Source organism: Mycteria americana, chromosome 2 (assembly GCF_035582795.1).
Source record: "Mycteria americana isolate JAX WOST 10 ecotype Jacksonville Zoo and Gardens chromosome 2, USCA_MyAme_1.0, whole genome shotgun sequence".
In the NCBI taxonomy this organism is placed as follows: Eukaryota; Metazoa; Chordata; class Aves; order Ciconiiformes; family Ciconiidae; genus Mycteria; species Mycteria americana.
Window position 1 is genome coordinate 41,956,356 of NC_134366.1, and position 17,790 is coordinate 41,974,145.

Genomic DNA, 17,790 nt, shown 5'->3' on the forward strand with positions numbered 1-17,790 from the left:
CTATAAACAAGATGACATGACTTCCAATGTGATTGCTCTTTTAAAAGCCATTGCATTTTTATGGGTTTTCTGAAAGGACTGATTATGTCAGAGCACAGATAAGCAGAATACAATAACCTAGTCTTTTTGGTATTTTACAGATGAACACTAAAAATGTGTTTTGAACAATATTGTAATGCAAATTTGGGGAAAAAGCCATTAAGAAATTTCTTTCCAAGAATACAGACATTAATATCAAACCAAAAATTAGCTAAAATTCATTCAATATACAAAGGACTGTTAGCAGGAGATAGCTGAGAAAGGGAATTTTGCATATTTGATTTTATATATAAACTGCTACAGCTTAAGCAGGTCAGTAAAAATCTAACTCAAGTTTCTTCATACTGCAAGAGCTAAATCTACTTTTCTTGCATAATTCCATATGATCTCTGGTCCCCAGAGTTATGGAAAATCTTGATATTGAGTTTACCTGAGTTATCTTGTTAGGCTGGAATTAACCTTTTTGTTTATATAATAAAAGAAGCAAGTAGTTAATATTCACAGTTAATATTCACAGTAGAATGACCAGATTCTGTTACTTCTGTTCATATTTTCAGTGTCAACATGGAGCATTTGGGGAGCTGTTAAGGTGACTACTTCTTCATCAACTTTTTTCTTCTAGTTGTATTTTATGACATCTTTATCTATTGAATAAGAATACTGTAGGAGAAAATTTGGTCAGCAAAACTTAATTTGGCAGCGTTTCTGATCATTACCATGTTCTAAACACAATTTACCAGGAAAAAACAAAGATTTATATAATACATTGGGAATCAAGGATTAAATTCATCTTCTTAATTGCACAATTCTTAATCTTTCTGAATAGACAATGAAACTCACAGTTGCATGACTAAGTGCAAGATTTGACAACTTTTTCAATTTAGCACACTAAATTACAATTTCATTGAAGCACTCATTCTAGGTTAATTAAAATGCAAGTTGCCAGTAAATGAATTATGTAAATAAGATATTGTACAAGTCATGCAGTAATTACCAATCCTACATTTATAACCTTATTGATTTTCAATAAATTGCACTAAACCTTAAATGTGTAATGTGTAATTAAAGAAAAGATTAAGCATGAAGTGATATGTGAGAGGTTTTGAAAATAAACTGATATGAAATCATTACTTTTCATTCTTTTTCCAATAAAGCCTTTGGGAGATGCAAATTTTGATATGGTATGTTTTGATCGTAGCTTGACCAATCCCAGCTTTCAGAAGAGTTACACAGTTTGCTGTAAAAACCATAAATCCCTCATTTCTTACTTACACAGTTTTAGAAGAGGTCAGAATGTCATTTCTCCATATTGATTACATTATTTTTATAACTGTACAAGGAATAAGTCTTATTAAATTGACGGGCTCTGGAATGAATAAAAGATTAAGTTCATCTTCTTATTTTCTTCTTTCGAAGTTGTGTCCTAGGGACTTTTATGTGAGACACTTCAGCCTAAACATATTAAAAAAAAAAATCTCACTCCCATCTGTTGCAAGTTCAAAGGACACTTCCTCGTAAACTGCACTAGAGTTTCCCCATGATGCAAATCATCAAGTCTAGAAATGGGGCATTTCTACTGCAGCCCAAATTGTGCTTTGGAAATCTTGCTTCTAGTGCCAGGTACAGGAGCTCACACAGGACTGTCTAACCCTCTCACCAGCCAGAGACTCCATTGTATTACTGGTGAAAAGTCTGAGCAAGATCTAATGGGCAAACATTGATCTCAAATTAGTGATTAAATTCTGACTGTTATTTAGTGATAAAATTAGCTCTGTAGTATCAGCTTGCTTCTGAATGTTTGTGTCAGTAACAGTGTCTCAGAGACTAATTTTTGTTTTCCCACAAGAACCCCCCAAATTTTTGTCAATAATGTGATTTTCTAAAATGTGGAATGATGTGGAAGTGGCATTACTGAAACTCGTGTAACTGAACTAGGTGCAACAGCAGAAATTATACATGTGCATACAAAAGTAGGAAATAACCGTCCTTTTGGTTAATTAGAATTTAATTACTGTATCACTTCATTAAATACTTTTTAAATGGTTTAATTTTCTTTTTATTGTAACTTCAGGGCATCTGAAAGGTATTACCATTTAGTGGTTTGCATTCCTCAGCCTTCCCAAAGAAACTACTGCAGAACTTACTTATTGGCACAAAAGGCCATATCACACACTTTACATTACACATAAAGAGGTAATTGCCAGCTAGCAGTGTGATTTCAGCTGCTGCAGTCTAATAGCTAAGGTTCAGGCAACTGGCTGTGCCTGGAAAGTACAACCTAGCCCTGGAAATATTTTGGGTAGGAGCAGGGAATGGCACTGGATGGTTCTGTCCAACCAGTCAGCGCTGCCCATGACCCACCATGCAGCAGAGCTTCCTGCCCAGCCCCAGCAGCCACCCAGGGGCCCCAGTGGCAGCAGGAATCGGGGCTTGCTTCTTCTGTGCTAGTTTTAGCATTGGCAAAGCTGCCAGAGGAGTCATTCATCAATAGCCTTTATCCTCCCTGGAGACATAAGGCAGCATTACACTTTGCTGCTATGTAGTGCTGTAATAAACAAGAGAGGAAGAGAATTACTCTACTTTGTCCTCATGTATAGATATAGATATAACATTCAAAGGTAATATACAGGTGGGATTCAAATATTGATTAGTTCATTTCTTGTTGATAATAGCTTTTAGTCTGAAATGTGCATTTGTAGACCTCCTTTAAAATAAACATCTATTATGTCCACTTTTAGAAGTCCTTTGACGCAAGTAGCATCAGCTACATTCAGTCACATTTAATGTGTTCTTGGAGTGTCCACAGAGGACACCACCATACCACTAAATGCCTAGTTTACAACACAAAAACTGAATGATCTAGGTAGTTTTTCTGTGACAGGAAGTCCAAAGGGAAGATCCTGGCTGAAGGCAATTGTCACTGCTTCTCCTCACAGTGTTAGAGATCCCTTTGGCTAGAAAAGAGCCAAACAAATCTTTGGGTGTCCAGATAATCTAAAATCTTGTCTCCCACATCCAAGTGGCCAGGTTAAGAGAGAGGTCTATAGACTGTTGGAGGAAATCATTCTTTGCTCACCTCTCTTCTGTCCTTGGTCTGTAGGTGCTGCAGTCTCATGTGATATGTTCTTTACCATGATATGTCAGACAGCAAACATCAAGGTTATGTGTAAGTTTCAGCCATACATGGATAGTCTTTTCAGGGCCAAGATACGAAAATTGTTCTGTTTTAGAATAATAGGAGTATAAATTGCTTAGAGGGCAGTAACAAAGAAATTGTGAGACCAGGTGGAAAAAGAAATTTGAATTGCAGCCCCAAATGGCACAAAGGAACTGAAGAAGGTCTGTGAAGACTCCTTACATTACTGTGTTATGTGGAAGCTTGAGAAGATGCCGGGCATAGGTACTGCTCTGGCAGATCTTGGTGGCAAAACTGTCTGATTTCAGTGCACGAAGTGAATACTTAGAACATCCTAAACAATCACTTTGATGAAGATTCAGATGTAATGAAAATATAGAAGTGAGTAAGTGCTCCACATCCAGAAGTTTTGCAAAACTGGACTGCTTGTTCACATTAAGTGAGAGAAAGTAATTTCAGGCAAAATCTAGGGCCAGTGTTTCAGAAAAGAAAACATTTAAACAACATTCTAGAAAGCAAAACTAAAACCTGACTTTCTAACTAAAGCACTAACTAAAAGTAAAGCCTTAACTAAAGATTGTAACATGCACTTCTTCCATAACTGGCTTTTTGCCTATCACTCCAGTGACTATTGTAAAACAATTTTAACTTGTAAGTTTGGAAATTAATGTCTTTTTTTTTTTCTTTATTTATTTGTCTTAAAAAAAAAAAAAAAACAAAAACAAAAAACCCACAGGATATTGAAAATTCCATAAGGGACCCGGATCTCATTGACTTTAAAAGGTAATCAGTGCCTTTTGTGATCTGGGATGATCCAGTATAAGGACATTTGGACTGAACATCAGGCAAAAGCTTGCTAACAATGAAATGTAATACACTGTGGAATGGTCTCCCCAGGGAAATAACAATGCTTGATGCCTAAAACTAGACTAGATAAAGTAACAGGAAATACACTGTTATGCACAACACTGCAATATAGTGTAGGCTAGAAGTGACTCACTTGTTATTACTTTTCTCTCTCCTAAAATCTATACTTCTGTGATATTGTTGTGGTTACAGGTAGCTTTACAGCTCTGTTGATAATATCCATTAGGTAGTGGAACATCAATGACTATATAGAAAATGGATAGGGAAGTTTTGTCACATTTAAGATCAGAATGGAAGGCTTGTGGCAAAATGGAGTGGGGTGCAGATTTTCATCCAAATTCATTTCAGGAGCTAAGGAAGTTCTAAATAAACCACAGCCCATCACCATGTGCTAAAAGCCTCGTTTGAAAAGGAAAAGGGCCTCCAATACACATCAAGGCTCAGAAGAACACTAGGCAGAAAAAAGAGCCATGCACAAGCATTAGAGGTATCAGAAGAAGTTTCCATCACTGACTATTTAGGTCTGAGTGCAGCAAAGTTCTCTACTGTTTCTCATTTATTTCTGTGCCTGAACAGTCCTGCTAGTCTTCTCTTCTGCTGAGAACAGAATATTTCTATCTTCTTTTACTGTTCTATAGAACTGAAACAATAACATCGGCAAAACTGTATATAATATAAAAGACGCAAAGAAATTTCTTGCTTTGAAAACTCAGTGAGAACGAAGTGATAAAAGACCATGAAAAGAAATAAACCTACAACACAGAATGGCTGGAAGTGTCAATTTGCTTTTAACTGAACAGTAAAAGGTGTTTCTTTGCAGGAACAAGAAAATTGAACTGGGACTAAAATAGTACCACTCGGTTTAAGCCTGTTGTTAATGGCTAGAAGGGTAGCTACAAAGAAACACTGGTGACAAAGGCACATTTGTTCTGTTGAGTGTTGCGGCTGTCTGTACGACAATGTGCTTTTCATATTAGTCCAAATAAATAGAAACCTATTTTCTAAGCAAATGGAAATTGGAAGTGAGAAAAAGAGAAACAGTATCTGATCTTTATGCCATTGAGCTTTAGGAAAAATTAATTTATCCTTTGTTGTAAATTCTTTTATCGTGAGAATCTTTATCAACTGCAACACTGTTTGCAGCAATGTCCTGAGGCAATAGCAGAAGAAATTCACTCAGTGCCACAGCAAATGCTCAGCTTCAGATTGTACAGGGGCGATCAATTCAAAGCACAAAAAATAACATTTAAACAAATAATAAAAAATGAACCAAACCAAAGTAACTATTTAATTAAAAGGCAGCCTCCTGAGAGATGAAGGGCCTAGAGGGGGAGGGAGAGCCCCACAGCAAATCTTCAGCGGAGAGACTAGTGTGAGGAAAAGCAGTTCAAGAGAAAAATTGCTTTCAGAGGAAAATGGATTTTTTTTTACAGAATGTGTTGAACCAGATTTTAAAACCTAAAGATCAAATAAAATAAAATTGATGGTAAAGACTGATTTGGTAGGTAGCTGCAAAAGATCATTCAGCTCCGATTCTTTTTCTTGAAACAGTGATGCAGACTTGGCTACCAGTGCAATGAAATCTGCCTTCTCCCTACTGCAGATGTCCTTTTAAGAAAAGCATATTAATTTTTACAAATAGGGTTGGGCTTTTTTTTGCCATTGCCTTGAATGAACATAAAATAAAGCCCTAAATTTGCTTTCTCAGCAGGGAGACCAAGCAAAGGGCTACATAATGAATTAAATTCTTATCTCTGGAGGTGATTCCAGCAGATCAGCTATGCTCTGTGGAAGGAAATGTACGTGCCTCTGATCTTTACCATCCTCAGTCACAATGGCATTGTTGCAGCTTACTCAGTGCTTATACTGCTCATTGGTTGGGTAGCAATCTTTAGGCACCAAAGCTAGTTGATCCAGTGTTTTTCACAAGCACTAAATCCATTCCTACTAACTACAAGTAAATAATGAAGAATCATAAGCCATGGACTTTTCAGGAGAGGAGACTCAACCAGGGTGATGTGACCATTCTGGCTGAAGATCCCATTACAGTCAATTAGATACCACTCCTGCATGCAGTAGCATTTCATTTCAATAAGGTCTGGGAGAAATATACTTATCGCTTCAGACCAAATACCCCTGAAGATGGTATCCAACATTAAAAAACAAACAAACAAACAAACAAACAAACAAACACCACAAAAACTAAACTAAAAAAAAAAAGAAACGAGCAATAAAGAGATCCGAGAAACTGTCATCTAGGAAAATAATCTGGAAGAGTATTTTCTTTGAATACTCTTCAAATGTCTTTTTGAAAAAAAATTTTGAACTTTAGTACATCCTGTCTTTCTTGACCTTGTGAGGGTCTTAAGAAGCAAACAGTTGTCCACTTATTAAGGTCTGACATACTGTAAAGCTGAGTTCATTTTAATTGATTACCAAGTAATGGAGTATTCAAAAGACTGACACGTGCTGGGGAAGACCCCAGTACTAGTGATGGTTACTGGAGGTCATATACTCTGAAAAGTACATGAACGAAGAAAAAGAATGCAAAGCTTATAGGGAAAGGTAGTAAGTTTTAAGAAAGCAGATGAACTGTTGGGAAAAAATAAAACCAAAAACCACCACCATATTCTTGGACTTACGAGCTTACAACTTCTTTGAGTCTGAAGCAGCAGACATTGCACATGGCCTCTCTTTATTGCCTTTTCCAAGAAAATGTACTGTGTTCCTACAGTTTAACTTTCCTGATATAGCCGCACATCTGTGTTTCAGTAGAACTTTGCTAGCAAAAATGACATTTCTTGTTTTCCTCAAGAGGCTAAATTCAGTGAAATACACATTAGCTGTATTGATTCCTGTGCCTTTTTCCAGCCACTTTGTGGATAAAACCTGTATATTTCACCAAAACATGACAAACCAAAACTCTATTGAAATTGCAAGGTACACATTCCAAGGTTGAGAAATCCCATATAAAAGACCGCATACAGGTGACTTGTGTTGCCTGCAAGCAGTGAGGGGTAGAAACAGCAGTCTTCAGCCTGTTATATCTTGGCAAAAATGGGATGGAGTTTCACAGGTCGCAGAAATGGAACCTCCTTCAGTTTTTGTCTCTGCTGAATTTCAAAGATTTCCTATGACTGAGATGTTTGAATTTATTTGATTTCATTTTTGTCAGTTTCATGAATCTTTAATGATGGAACTATTAAACAATGTAAATGTGAGTTTCATTACAGCTGTTCTGGCTCACCCCTCAGATACACACTTCAGGTTCAAAGGGAACTCTTGGCTGCTTAGTCCTTTTGAAAATGAGTGTATTTATTCAAGAGGCTCACTTCTGGCCTTTGCTTTTCTAGAAAAAGCATTCAGCCACATATGTGCGTACCTTCACTTTCTCACCTCAAGGCCAATCCTGAAATAATTTTCCATTTTCATTGTGCTGGTTTTGGCTGGGATAGAGTTAATTTTCTTCATAGTAGCTAGTATGGGGCTATGTTTTGGATTTGTGCTGGAAACAGTGCTGATAACACAGGGATGTTTTGGTTACTGCTGAGCAGTGCTTGCACAGAGTCAAGGCCTTTTCTGCTCCTCGCCCCACCCCACCAGCGAGGAGGCTGGGGCGGCACAAGAAGTTGGGAGGGGACACAGCTGGGACAGCTGACCCCAATGACCAAAGGGATGTCCCACACCATATGACATCATGCTCAGCATATAAAGCTGGGGGAAGAAGAAGGAAGGGGGGGACGTTCAGAGTGGTGGTGTTTTGTCTTCCCAAGTAACCGTTGCACGTGATGAAGCCCTGCTTTCCTGGAGATGGCTGAGCACCTGCCTGCCCATGGGAAGGAGTGAATTAATTCCTTGTTTTGCTTTGCTTGTGTGTGCAGCTTTTGCTTTACCTATTAAACTGTCTTTATCTCAACCCACGAGTTTCCTCATTTTTACTCTTCTGATTCTCTCCCCCATCCCACTGGGGGGCAGTGAGCGAGCGGCTGCGTGGGGCTTAGCTGCTGGCTGGGGTTAAACCATGACAGTCCTTCTGGCAGGAAATTTTCTTTTCAAAGGAAGTAAAGGTAGAGTAAGGATTTCAGGGATGGCCACCATTGTCTATATTAATTTCACTGAATATCTTTAGTTTTAGGGGTATAATTTTTGTTCTTTCCCTGGCCAATCTCTCTTCAATCCAAACACACATTGCTCACTAGTTTAATGTTCCAGTCTTCTAAAGAACTCCATTTTTAGGACAGTTTAAGATACACATTATTACAGTGTTTGATAGCCTGGGGCATAGTGTATTTTGCAGAAGAGAAAAAATTATGTGTTTTTTGCTGACAGAACAAAAGTAGAGGACTTGAATTTACAGCAGCTTGTGCCCACAGGCAAAGAGTACGGTTGTCTTCAGTCCATTCTTTGGAGCTACAAAGAATCAATTATTTTTTCCCGTGCTGCTATTGGGCTTAGACCTCTCCACAACACTGTTAACTAATTCTTGAGCCACACTTCAGCAGTTTTACTTCCTGTGAAGCAGATGAATAATAGCTGTAATTATGTGGTACTGAGTAATCTGAGAGTAAGTTTCTTCTCTGGCCCACAGTACATGAATCTTAATTTGGATTGTAGATTTGTAATAGTTTCCTGGTTCAAGTGAATTGATTTCAAGGTTTTGGAAGCTAACGGTCTTGTTTAGAAGCACCAGTCAGTACTTCTGCTGAAGGGGTGGACTATCTTGTTGATTTTTAGCAACAAGAAGCCTTACACTTCTTCATGAGTAATGGTCTTACTACTACTTTTTATATTAACATCTAGTAGCAATAGAATAAAGCACTTCATCTTTTTTGTTTGGTCTATATTTTGTTGATCTGTATGCCCTTGGCAAAATAATGTCAGTCCTATATTCCTCACAGGGAAACAGGTAAAGACAGTTAATGAGCTGCCAAGCACAATACACTTGGTAAAAAAACAAAGCCAGGAAAAGAACCATGAGACTTTCCACATCTGCTTAATTTATTACAATTTTCCTCTAAAAGACTTTTTTTTCCTAGTGTTAATAAGATTTCTGGTAAATTCTAATTACAGACTAAGAGATTAAGTTTAAGTGTCCTCTATATTTAAAAAAAAAGGCAGGAAGAAGTCACATGAATCCCATTCTGTTGTCTCTTAGAGTATCTGAATTAGCACTGCAAGTTTTCTTTACTGACAAAAAGAGAAGAATCTTAGTGAAATGTATCACTGTGTTCAAACCACATTTGAAAAAAAAAAAATATTACTTGAATCTCACAAATCTAGTACAATGACAATAACCAAAAGCTTTTAAAAACCAGACTTTATTGCACTAGCTATTTTTGATCTTGCCTCAAAACAGAGCACATCTGTCACTAGATAACAGGAAAATACTGTGCTGAGATACAGTCCAACAAGTGAACACACCATTTTGTTACATTTTACTGTACTCTGACTACTCTCCAGATTTATGTCGCAATTACCAGAGCTGCAAATGAGAACATAGAAGCATTTTATGACCAATTCAGGGAGTGATTGACAAAAGCGTAGGAATGGTACCGGCATAGTTACAAGTGACCTCAGTATAAATTTTGGCACTTGATGTATTATTAAAAGCTGTTCCACCAATATATCTTGATTTTATATAAGGTCAGGGTCTTTTGGTGCTTTCTAATTACAACAGATTGAGCTTGATGAGTAATCCATTTAACTTTAAGACTTCTCATTCAAAACACAATCTGAACCTAATAACCTCCATTTAGTCCAGAAGTTCTGTCCTAACTTTCCTGTCCTTAGTGTTTTCAGCTGTTTATATTCATCTTAGAGTCATCTGTACGCACTAAGGGATGCATAATCTATTCATTGATCTAGCCCTTTGAATTTGGGACTTACATCATAGTTAAGCTCTTGTGGTGCATGCTATCCAGCATGATTATGAGCTAAGGATGAAATGGAATATGAGTGATTTGAACACGGAGAAATGTGCTCCTACAGCAAATGTGTCCCTTCAGATAAGTGCATGTGACATGTAATAACCTGTTCAAATATCTCAGGATCTTCATCTTGCTGTACTTTTCCATTTCATTTTGCATTGTGCTGATCTGGTGACACTGCCCAGTGGCGTATCTGAATAAGGACTGAACAGGACTTAAAGGCACACTTTTTGAATTACATACCCGAGAGTGAAAGATCTGGAGTGAAAATGTTCATTGATGAGCAGAAGAGTCAGACATGTGCTGACATGTCATCTTGCTGCTTTTTCAATGTCTCACCTTCTTCAGACCCTAATTACAAGAACCATTATTTACTTCTCTTATTCTGATTACCTTTATCTGAATTTGATTGTATACATATGTGTAGACAAGATAAAAAGAGGAAAAACTTAGTATTATTCATGATTGGATGACCCTGCGAGCAAGGTTTATTAATTTTTATTAAATGTATTCTGTCAACTAGCATGTCTGAAGATGTCTAATTATGATGCTGAATTAGCAGTCAAGTGGCATTGTTTGTTCTTTGAAATTATGGGGTCCACTTTTATTTAAATGATTAATGATGCATATTAATCAAGAACTGAGTTTCTGCAGCAAACTACCAGCTTGGAAAATAAAACCAGAAATTAAATTAGCTCTTTCAAGATTTGACTGAATTTTATTTTTTTTTTCCAAATCATGCACTTTACTGTTTCAGATAAATGAAAAACAACTTAATGTCTTTGGCTTTAGTTTGCAATGTGAAACCCTAAGGCTTCAAAACAAGCTCAGGCTTGAAATCTTATGGCAACTTGTTCCACAGGTTATATAAAAAAAATATGCCAAATACATGCATGAGGCAGATCAGAACATAACTAAATGCATAACTCTCTGTCTGTTTGCCTTTGCAGGAAAGGATGAGGCAATGAGCCTGTGCCATCTGCAAGAGCAGCAGCGTTCCCCTCTGCTTGAAAGAAACCCTCCCCACCTAGGTGGGCGAAAGATTCACTTCCTTGAAAGGCAATATGAATCCCAATTTTTTGCCTTCTCCCTTTTGCAGTCCTTTACTCAGTTCGAGATTCCCACCTGCAGCAGAGGACAGAAGCATACTCAGGTTGTTTGTAGGTATCAGAAGACATTGATGATATCCCAATTTCCAGGTTTTGTGGTATAAGCATTTAAGTCCTCCCTGCACACACACTTATTTTATCTCCATAGGTAGTTACCTGTCCCTGTTTGTAGCTAGCATTGACTGCCTGTAAATTAGAGTTACCCAGAGCAGTAGACTGTCAGAAACAGCAAAATAACTTTGTCTGACTATGCCAAAACTTTAGGTAGTCTCACTGGCTGCTGCTCCATTCAGGGCTGCTGGCACTGATGAAGGAACTGGAGTAGACCATCATTACCAGAGGGGGTCAGGTACTACATCAAAGGTAGCTGCCATGCAACCCTCCTGTTCCTCTGGTAGCAGCAGTCCAAGCAGTAAATTCGGTTTTCTGGTGTTTTCCATGAGCTCTCTTTTCACCTTTACTCCTTAACAGTCTGTGTTCAAGACTGTGTCTGTATAACAAATTTTAATGTTGTCTGTACCTAGCTGGATCTGAAACCTCGATGATATTGATTTAGCTTATTTCATAGATTTCATTAGATCCTGGAATCAGTAGGCTGAACAATGAAATTCGCTTTCGCACACTCAGTGATGGGTTCAGGAAACCCAAAGCCCAGCTGGAGCTCAGTCTGGTGAGGGACATGAAGGGCAAATAGAAGGGCTTCTACATGAACAGCAGAAGGAAGACAAGGGAAAAAGTGGGCCTGCCTTAATGTCTTCTTTGCCTTCAGTCTTTACCAGTAAGACCGGCCTTCAGGAATCCCAGGTCCCTACCACCGAGGGGAAAGTCTGGAGCAAGGAAGACCAACCCTCAGTGGAGGACATCTTTGACTAGACAATATCCAGAGGTCCTTGCCAACCTCAACTGTTCTGTGGTTCTGTGGTTCTGTAAAAGGTGAGAACACTTCAGTCTTCAGTGTTTGGAGAAGAGCTTAGAAACATAAAATGGTAAAGCTACAAATGTCTCATAGATCAAAGTTTGTCAGTATTTACTGATTTCTTTTACCAGATCTCATGCCCACCATGTCTTACATCATTCTAGCCTAGTTCATTCAACCTTCCTGACAGTTATCACAAGATGTGAAGACTTTTGCCTCAGTCTTTTTTGGTCTTGAAAGATTTTAGGGATAATACAGTCAGCCTTGACCTGTATCAAGGATCAGTTGCTAGTAGTCTCTTCCTGCCTATGCAGGATAATAACTTGGAAAACAGCACAACATAACCCCTTTATAAACAGGAGTATCACGGTAGAGAGGAACAATTTCATATTCTCTGTTTATTTCACACTGTACTGAAGTTTTCAAAAGATGAAAAGGTCCATTCTCAAAGGTTGTGGCTATTTCCCTTCATAATTAAAGTTAAGAATGCAGACTTCTGACCCATAGCTTCCTTGCTTACAGGAGGCACCTCAATGACCCCATATGCAGCCACAAAATAAAGGATCCAAAAATAGAATAAGAGATAGGAATAAGTACCCCTGTGAAATGAAACCTTTCCACCAGATTCAAAAGGCAAGCTGCCTTGAGGCAGGTTCAGTCTGGTGACAGAGCTATCTTTCAGGATTTACTTGTGCTGATTCAGTATATGGCACTTGTCCCTCTGGTAGAATAAGAAATAAATTCTCTATCAAGCCTTTGGGACCTTGACTCTTCTAGAAATGGAAGCCTTTAAATGAGAAGTGCATTTTAGCTGTTTAGAGTAGTTAAAGAATTTACATCATTTACATCCTGGTGTCCTAGTCAAATTCCAACTTGGCTAATTAATTTCTGCCTCTAACAATCTCCAGTCCTACTGGTAAATTTATTTTCCACTTTCCAATCTTAATTATGATATAATAACATCACTATATAATTTTAGCACAGTTGTTTGGTTTTAACACAGGAGGATTCAGCTTCAGAGCTGGAAATTAAAAGCCATTCTGTGCAGTAAATGTATCAGCTTCGAATCGCTTTGGGCCCAAAATGTACTCCACACTTGGGAGTTTCAATTGTTTTTCCACGAGGCATTACACAGGTCTCCATATGCAAATGGTAGATGTACCTTTTCAGACATTTTGTCTATCCTTAAGCATTTAAAGTTCCCCTTTTAATTTACATGAACAGAAACAGACAGACAGACAGACACACACACACACTTTACTCTCCCCTTTAAGTCTGCCTGAAACACCACTCTGCTGATTTCCCTGCTGATTTTTTTTCAGTTTACATTTTCAAAGTTGAGTATGTCTGATGACTCACTGTGAAAAATAGACACAAAAGAAGTCTTTTTTTTTTCCTCCATAGTTTTTGAAGGGAAATAAAGATTTACTTTCTTAGGGATGGTCAAGATGTAGGTTTATTTCTTATTCAGTGAAGACAGTCTTTTCATGTTCACAAAGCAAAACATGAAAATGCATAAGAGATGAAGGTAACAGCATTCTCTTCCACCTTTTAAAAAAAATTGAGTTTATTCATTTTTACTGCATTTTCCACTCAGAACCAATTTCCTTCAAAGAAGGAGGTTTTCTGTGTCATTTTTATGTTAACTATTCTGATATATAATTTCTGATAAATAATTTCACGAAAAACCTATCGGTTTGATCATTTGACCTGCAATACTTAGCTTGTAACATTGTCATTTGAAGTTTTATTTTTAGCTAGAAGCAGATATAAATGTTGACCAAAGAATGCCCACTCAAAATGGTGGATGCGGTTACGGAGGGATAGGATTGCATTCCATATCACAACACAAATCATTAAAAGTGAAGAATGTCAGCATGCCTCAGATTATCTTTGTATTAGTAAAATTCCTGGGTCAACTTTACTTCCTGTGCTGAGCATCTATGTGGGCGTGCAAATGTTGATACTGCCAAGCAGGTGACCACTTACAGAGTAGCTGGGTTCTCAGATGGCACAGCAGGGTGCTTTCCAGCTAAACCTGAGGAGATCCTTCAGTGGTGCATTTAGACAAAATACAGGAGTAATTCTCTTCACAATTCCTCTACAGCAACATGATTTGTTTGGCAAAAAGCATTTCCTCCCCCCTCTCATTTTCAGCAGAGTAAATCTGGAGTGACTCTGTTGTAATCAGTGACTTTGCTCCTCAGCTCAGCTGATTTACTGTTTTCCATTGTTGGAAAAATGTCCAAGCTGGATCCCAGATCCTTGATAATTTTAAAGAACCTTCACTTTGGACAGTTCTCAGGGCTGAATTCTAATTGTCTTTAACCACGGATTTTAGATTTCAGAGTCCATTTCATTTATCACCTTGCCTCATCACCTTATTTCTATTGTTAAGACAATTTTAGGTTAATGTTAGGCAGATCCTGCTGTCATTATTTTCCCTTCAAAATTATTGAATAATTGGTTAGAATTTTTTTTTTTTCAAAATAGAATTCGATTACTATGAAATTAAAATTTTCCACAGGAATCTTTCTAATAAATTTATGTCTGGAAATTTTTCTAAAGAAATGTAGACTTCAATGACATTTTAATACTTTAAATTTTTATTTGTCAAACTAAATTCCATTTTGAGTTAGTCTAAATTTGATGTTTATCTACTTAAACTGCAACGTTGCATCAAGTCCTCTTTCCCTTCTACAGCACAGCTTTTCCTGGACTACATCTTCCATGAAACAATGTGGTTTGCCCTCTGGTTTAAGAGTTTGTTTATGGTGGTTTGAGGGTATGGCTGGAAACATTTCCTAGGAAACACAATGACAGCTCAGGATGATCTTTAGCTATCTTGAAATTAAACTTTCCAACATTTCCAAATATATCTTTTTCTGATTTTTTTGTCTGAGAAAATACTCAGTAATGTGGAAGATAAATGTTTTAGCAGTCATTATTTCTTTTGGCAAAAATTGTAAATTGCAACTGATTTGACTTCTGGATGCATTTACACATAAACCACACAGACGCATTGGGGAATTCTCCTAAGCTACATGAAAGAATGTACATTCCTCCTTGTTCCCCAGGCTAATCATTGTTTCCTTGTTGTTTTAACATGCTTAATTAACACATGAGTCTCCTTTTCTAATACATTTGACTGCCAGAAATGGTGATTTTTTGGATAACATGGTTTTATAACAAAATAGAGGAGTTAAGTTTACTGTGTACACGTTAAGTCTGAATTCTTCAATGACTGGTAGGTCAGTGAGTCAACCTTCATGAATGTATATGATCAGAAAAGGAAATTCAGAAATTTTAAGTCATTGGAAAGTTGATATTGACAGACATGCACGTACTGATTACAAAGACAGATGCACCAGTCTCCCGAAATATGATCAGTTCTGTGTGTTGAACATGGAAAAAAGAGAAGATTTATACCTGCTATAACAATAATTAATGTGCCAAAGCATGTGCTAAGTGATAAAAAATAATTTTAATGGGAAAGTAGGATTCCCCTTTTGAAGAAGCAAAGAACTATTGTCCTTAGTAATTGTGACAGACTTCAGAGCCAATTTTCCTTTGAATTTTCCTGTGATTAATTCACATGTGGCACAGGGACCTGTGATTTCCCATCGAATTTGCTTACTATAGAGGAAAGACCTACAACATCTGTCTCAAAAACATTAATGAATGCTGAATAGGATTATTCTACTATTAATAAAGAGTATTCAAATGAGATTTTGGAATAGAAACTTTTCATCGCCTAATGCATGTTCATGTTTTCTCTGCTTGCAGATAATTTTAGTGCTAAATATTGGGGGGGGGGGGGGGGGATAGTTACACCATAAAATATAGTTGCCTAAGTTAAAAGTTAAAAATAATCACTGGAGAAAAAGATAATTTAAGTACTCTGAATTGTGTTTTGGACAATACTGACTGTACATATATGTATGTCTGCCTTGGTATATATACTATATATATATATGATAGATATATACACACACAAAGTGTATCATTGTACATATGGGCTGTGTAGACACATGCACATGTATCTATCTATCTATATGTATATATACACACACACATATGGACTTGGACAATACCTACTGTATGTAGGGTGCAAGGAGATTAAACAGCTTGGTCACCTGATGTTGAAAGTCCTAGGTAGTTTCCTTGTCCTCACTGAAACAAACTTTACTTAAGATGGACATTTTTAGGGGAACATATAGGAACAGGTCTTTGGTTTATACTTAGCATTGCTTTGAGTCCAGACACAAGGCTTTAGAAGCTCCAGTTTTCCTTGTACCAGCGTAGGTCAATGTGAAATATGGAATATTCTTAAACATTTGGCTATGGTGAAATCACAAAGAAATGCGAATCAAGCTCAAGACACCAACCAGTCCATCTGCTGGCAGGATAGCCAGTATCTGGGTCATTCCTTACCAGTATTTGTCCACCCAGTTCTCAAAGAACTTCAGCAATGAAACTCTTCAAGTCCTTCAGCAATCTGTTCCAGTTCCTCACTACCCTCATTGCAGCGATGTTTCCTACTGTCTGGCTTTGTCTTTTATGTTGCAGTTTAAATCCATTATTTCTTGTTCTGTTCACAAAGGTTGTTGAAAACAGATGTTGCCTTCTCCTCTCTAGTAGCTCTTTATACACTTGAAAAAGTATCATCATTTCTAGTCTTCATTCTTAGCATCTTTCAAATAAATTACCCAAGTATTTTCTCAAGGGATCATAATTTTTGATATCAGAACATTCTTACTGGGCTCTGGTGGGCTTGTCCTAACTGATGAACATCTTTTTGGAAGTGTAGTGCCCCAAATTGCATGGCCCTGTAGCTGAAGCCTTCCCAAAGCAAAATTAAAAGGTAAGATTTGTCCAGGTTTCTTGTAGATAAATTTCTTTTTTATAAGAGCAATACCTTCTTAATTCAGCTTGTGCTCTCCTCTAAATCTAGATAATTTTCAGAAATGATCCCTAACTGGTCGTTCCCATGTCCTTTATTGTGCAATTGATTTTTGTTGCACACTTTCTTATTGATTTTCAGCCTATATTTTCAGCCTATTTCTTGAATTTATCAAGAATTGTCCTTTTGTATTCTAATCTTGTCCTCCAATACACTTACAGATCCTGTCTGATGTTGTCTCGAAATTAACAAGACTATTTTCTGTTACAACGTGCACTTCATTACTGAAAGTATTGGATAGAAGTGGATGCACTTTGATTTTACAGAGCCCCATCTGATAACTTCCTTTTATTTTCATAAAGAAATGATAGATTACTACTCATTGCATATGGTTGCCTAACTTGTGTTGCACAAATTTCAAAGGCTTTTTTAAAACTGTTTTCCCAGCTTGTTGAGATGGTATCAAAGCCTTACCGATGGCAGCAAACCCCAAGAAATCTCCTGCTCTTTTGCCATCAGCAAGATCTATTAATCTGATGAAGAAGAAAATTATACTTTTTGATATGACTATTCACGACAAATCCATGGTAGTTGTTATTTATCTCTTTGTTATTTTCCAGGCTTATGGATAGTTCAGTTACTTGCTTCAGATTTTTACTGGGAAATGAATTAAAATGTGACTAATCTGTAATTCCCATGCTCCTCTGTTTTTGTCTTTAAAGGAAATTATATTTCCTTTTTTTGGTTGGCGTTGGGGTTTTTTTAAGTTCTTCATTCTTCTTCCCCCAGTTCTCATACCCAGTGGTTCTGCAATGGGGAGCAGGGCAGGCCGGGCAGCAGCCAGGGGCAGCCCCAAGTCCTTTTCCCTGGGGAGAAGGGGCTGCGCTCAGAGA